This window comes from Triticum urartu, chromosome 3A, assembly GCF_056163025.1.
Source record: "Triticum urartu cultivar PI428250 chromosome 3A, HENAU_Tu73, whole genome shotgun sequence".
NCBI lineage: Eukaryota > Viridiplantae > Streptophyta > Magnoliopsida > Poales > Poaceae > Triticum > Triticum urartu.
In genome coordinates, this window is record NC_141875.1 from 473,663,348 (window position 1) to 473,669,347 (window position 6,000).

Here is a 6,000-nt window from a genome sequence, read left to right on the forward strand (position 1 = left end):
GAGCATGTTATCGCGATCTGAGTGCAAGATTCCTTTTTGATTTGTTTTGGACCCGATTCCGTTTTGTACCAGTTCAAGATCCAGAGGGCCGTATATGATTTAGTATTCAGGTGCAGCACAAATCCGTTCCCGCGGTGTCCCGACGCGACGCATGTGGGAGGTCAGTGCGAAACACAAGCACTTCAGACTAACATGCACTCACCTGGAGCACATAATTGTTTTTTTATTTATATATGGAAGAAAAAAAGGGTAAAGATGCGCCTGGAAAAGGATGGGTGAGCGCTGGTTAGCGTCTAGTTCCTGCTCAGCCGTCCGTATGGTTCCAGGTTGCACGTATCATCATGACCTGGATCACACCGGGCCTACATTAAACGAGCGTGACAACGACGTAAAAGGATTCCGTTGCTATTTTCTTCTAAAAAAACATATGGGAACCAACAGCGACACAATCTAGAAAAACCTATACGCATTTCAATGGCGCGATTAAGTGCGCTTTCTCACGAGTCACGGCACGGTTGACGATTTGCTTTCCCGCAGAAAAATATTGATAATTAGCTACGCTTTTGGTTGACAGGGCACGGCAAGAAAAGCATTCTTACCCCAAGTGCCAGGCCCTGATCACAATACAGCGTTTAGGTACAGCCAATATATATATCGTCGCACGTTTTGAGATATGATAATTGAAACAAAGCAAGACAACGCAAGTTTGTTCTTTTCCTCACTGGATATCTAGAGAAAGCAAATATGTGCTTGAGTTCCTACCGTTGGTTCCTTGCGCATTGTTTTCTTTCCACATATGCTAATTTCCAGGTAATTCAATGTTTTTTTCAACCTTGATTGATCTTAATCCAAAGTTGCAACATATTTTGCTTACTTTTGCACCTGTCGTGGATATGCAAGTTTAATGTACTATATATACAACTTTTACATTATTCATCTAGAAACAAACTCCCTGTCCCTGTCCCCAACGCCGCCTCTCTTGCAACATGGGCGAAAGACTTAAACCGCGCCTCCGGCTACCCTCCTAATCCCTCTCCTTCCCCTCGTGATGTCGAAGGGCGAAGCCCGAGCAATAGAGGGCAGCAGTGGAGCCATATTCTCGCCCGACTGCGGCAATTCACGGTGGGCAAGGCTCGCCCACCTTGATTGCGGAGCGTAAACTTCAGCAGCGTTGTGATTCGGCGCTCCTCTCTTCAGTCAAGGCAGGATGGCCTCTCCCTTCTTTTTTGATGGTGCGGTGGTTGTGGCATGCCTGTTATCGGTACTAAAACCGGCAGATGTCGGGTATGGGGCCCCGAGCTGTGGATCTCAGGTTTGTGGGTAACATGAGACGAAGGGGACAATATTTACTTGGGTCCGGGCCCTCTTGAAGAGGTAATACCCAATGTCCTTCCTTGATTATATTGATGATGGCATATGGAGTACAAGCTTGATATACCTTGAGATCATAAGTTGTGTTCTAACCCTAGAGCTAGATGATTGTAATTGTGATTGTGTCCTTTAAGGACTAAACCTCCCAGTTTATATAGACCCTGGGGGATACCTTGGGTTACAATGTGTCGGTTGCCAATCTAGGGATGTGCATGGCGCCAGGCCAATGCAAGTCTTGGAGTGCACGTCAAGTCTTCGACGAAGTCCATCCTGATCACGCCGAAGTGTGCGGCCTCCAGAATCCTTCCTTGAGAGAAAGGTGGGTTGTAAGCTCGCTATGGGCCAACTAGGTTGGTACCCCCTAGTCCAGGACACCGTCAGTAGCCTCTAAATTGGTCTTCGATGCCGAGGACGACAAACCACCTCAGACACATGACTTCAGCTTTGGAGTCTTCGGCGTGACAGGCGAGTTCCTCCCTTTATCATCTTGAGTTCGGCCTTGGCCCCACCATGCCCTGATGTTTCCTTAAACTAATCTTCCCTCGATCACTGAGACGTCTAGGGAATATGTCGCTTTATGGGTAGACATTGAAGCGTTGCTTTCTTTCTTATATTTAACGGGTATCCAGTCAAAGTTACATCAAAGCGCATCTCCACTTTACCCTTCTTCGACCCGGTATAGAAAATCACCCCTATAATCTAGCTTTGAGAGCTTCAGAAATGGTGAACGACGCAGGCTCCTCCAAGCGCCCCCACGGCTCCCTCAAGGGTGACTGGGAAGCTGCTCCATTACCCGCCTTCAGCTGGATCGTCTTGCCACCCAAGCTTATTTTCCGGATCTAGATCTGGCCTCCACCCATCCAAGCTTAATCTTCGTAGATGGGCAGGTGCATGCCGACCGCCACCCCATCCCTCATGGGGATGACCGGCATGCATTGTTCCCTTTCTCCTCCGTGGCCTGGGATTTCCTATCCACCCCTTCCTTCGGGACCTACTTGAATTTTACGGGATCCAACTCCACCACCTGACTCCCAATTCAATTTTACACATCGCGGGATTCGTCGCCCTTTGCGAAATGTACCTCGGATGCACAACCCACTTCGTGCTGTGGAGGAAGTATTTTTGTGTGATGCCTTGCTCTCGGGGAGGGAGACTCCATGAAGTAGGAGCGGTCAAGGTTTGTCGAATAGTCGGGACTGGCTACCCCACAGGCACCCCTCGAGAGGATGCCGACACGTGGGCGTCCAAGTGGTTCTATATGGCCGATGTCCCGCTGCATGACCTAGTTCGGCCCGGGCTCCCGACCTTCTCCTCGGATCCTCTGAAGAAGTGTTTTAATTGGAGGCTACGGAGCACCGCTCAAAAGGATGACTCTGGCATGGCACGCCTCGACGCCTAGGTGAGGTGCTTGACAAACAATGGCCTCACCATCATAGACATGATAGCGACGACCATTGATCGAAAAATGTTGGAAATATGCCCTAGAGGCAATAATGAATTGGTTATTATCATATTTGCTTATTCATGATAAAGGTTTATTATTCATGCTAGAATTGTATTGACCGGAAACTTAAATACATATATGAATACATAAACAATTACTAAGTCCCTAGTAAGCCTCTACTAGACTAGCTCGTTGATCAAAAGATGGTTAAGGTTTTCTAACCATAGACATGTGTTGTCACTTGATAACGGGATCACATCATTAGGAGAATGATGTGATGGACAAGACCCATCCGTTAGCGTAGCATATGACCGTTCAGTTTTTGCTACTGCTTTCTTAATGTCAAATACATATTCCTTCGACCATGAGATCATGCAACTCCTGGATACCGGAGGAATACCTTGTGTGCTATCGAACGTCACAACGTAACCAGGTGATCATAAAGGTGCTCTACAGGTATCTCCGAAGGTATCTGTTGAGTTGGGGTGAATCGAGATTGGGATTTGTCACTCTGTATGACAAAGAGGTATCTCTGGGCCCTCTCAGTAATACAACATCACAAGAAGCTTGCAGCAAAGTGACTAAGGAGTTAGTTACAAGACGATGTATTACGGAATGAATAAAGAGACTTGCCAGTAACAAGATTGAACTAGGTATGGAGATACCAACGATCGAATCTCGGGCAAGTAACATACCGACAGACAAAGGGAACTACGTGTGTTGTCATAAAGGTTCGATCGATAAAGATCTTCATAGAATATGCAGGAACCAATATGGGCATCCAGGTCCCGCTATTGGTTATTGACCGGAGAAGCTTTTCGGTCATGTCTACATCATTCTCGAACCCGTAGAGTCCGCACGCTTAACATTCGTTGACGATATAGTATTATATGAGTTATGTATGTTGGTGACCAAATGTTGTTCGGGGTCCCGAATGGGATCACGGACATGACGAGGAGCTCCGGAATGGTCCATAGGTAAAGATTGAAACATAGGATGATATGGTTGGGCCAAGGGGTAAGGCCCATGAGGCCTTAAGACAGTGCACAAAGGGGTTTTCTCCGAGGGCAGGGGCTAGATGCCAAGGTTCCTAGCGTCTACCCCCTGGGCTAGACGCCGTAGTCTGTGGCATTTACGTAAACGCTAGGAACCGTGGCGTTTGGCCCTGGAGTCTGAGAAGGACTCTTCTTTGCATTCCAACCCGACTTTGGGGAGGCCCTCTCCCCAATTAACGACCCCAGGGCTCAACATATAAATAGAGGAGCAGGGCTAGCCCCTAGAACACAAGTTTTTGAGCCTCCTCTAGTTGGTCCTAGTTGACTAATTAGAGCTAGCCCTAGCTACCTCTAATCCTCATAATTAGAAGCCCAATGTGGTTCTAATCTCCTCCGCTCTAAATCCGTTGTGCTTGGCGAAGCCCTACGGAAATAGTTTCACCACCACCATCACCACGATGTCGTGCTACCGGAACTCATCTACTACTTCGCCCCTCTTGCTGGATCAAGAAGGCGAGGACGTCATCGAGCTGAACGTGTGCTGAACGTGGAGGTGCCGTACGTTTGGTACTTGATCGGGATGGATCATGAAGGTGGACGACTAGATCAACCGCGTTGATAAACGCTTTCGCTTAGCGATCTACAAGGGTATGTAGATGCTCTTCCCCTCTTGTAGCTATGCATCTCCATGGATAGATCTTGCGTGTGCGTAGAAATTTTTGGTTTTCCCTGAAACGTTTCCCAACAAAAAATCCATCCCCTATGGCATCGCTAACATTCGTTGTGTATGTACAACAGAACCGACGACGCCAACTAATCAATTCGGCTTCAAGGACCAAGCAGCTTTTGGCGCACCCCTGGCTGGCATATACAAGGGAGAACCAGCGGATTTCACGAAGCAAAAGTTCATAGACGGTTTGTCTTACTACAAACCTGCTGAAATAGTAAGTCTACCTGAACCTCCTCGTCCATCTGAGCAATTCATTTTATCCTTTTCAAATGATGTTCGATATATTTGAACAAAGGTGAAGGCATTGGCTTGAAACGCTAAGTTTCCCTGCTTGAGCCGGGGGTATATCGTCAAGATGATGACCCCGGCTTCCACGAAGATGAAGAATTGTCCACCATATACGAGGAGGGGACTTTTTATCAAGAGAGCCTTGATGGCTCTAGACTGGCTCACTACTGGAATCAGCTTCTTTGCCGTCGTTTGCCGTCCGCCAGCAGACGGCAAACGTCTTTGCCGTCCGCTAGCAGACGGCAAACTGTCCGTCTGAACATGTGCCAGCAAAGGCCTTCTTTGCCGTCCGCTTCCTGTAAACGGACGGCAAAGGATTTTGCCGTCCGCCATCCGAGGCCAGCAGACGGCAAAGACAACGGACGACAGTGCGGTGGCGTGAGGGCCGTTAGGGGGTTAACGGCGCTCTTTGTCGTCTGCCAGCGGACGACAAAGAGTCAAAGCTCTTTGTCGTCCGCTGACAGACGGCAAAGAGCTCAGCTAGGCAGTACAGGTAGCTGCCACGTGTCCTCTTTGCCGTCTGCTAGCAGACGGCAAAGAGCTTCGCCGTCCGCTAGCAAATGGCAAAGATGCTACATATCCCCTGTTTTTATTTGAATCCATTTAATTTCACAGGAATTTACACACAGATATACATATATATTTTTTCACATGCACAATAGACATATGATGTATCCAACACATAACTCCATCCATGACAACATACATACATAATATGAAACAGAGTTCCATCCATACATATTACAGTAACATCACAATGTTCATCCAACACATTGTTCCATGCATGCATCCATATAACAAAGTTCCACATTTTTATCGATACAAACGAAAAAAAGAAAAGGGAAACAAGCACTCCATCCATGCAAGCTTCCATATAGTGAATTAAATCTGCAAAATGGGAAACAAGAAAGTTAGAAGAAGAAGACTAGAATCAGAAGAATAAGAAGAAAATGATGATGAAGAAGAAGTAAGCATACTTAGGTAAAATGACGCTAACCTAGCTAATTGTGTCATTTTAGTGAACTAAGCATATTATGCCATTTTTTATATAACTTAGAGCTAACTTCATTTTGGAGAATAAGAAGAAAACTAGAAGAAGAAGAAGAAGACTAGAAGAAGAACTTCTTCTTCTTTTTTTTCTTCTTCTTTTCTTCCTCTTCCTGGATTTTCTT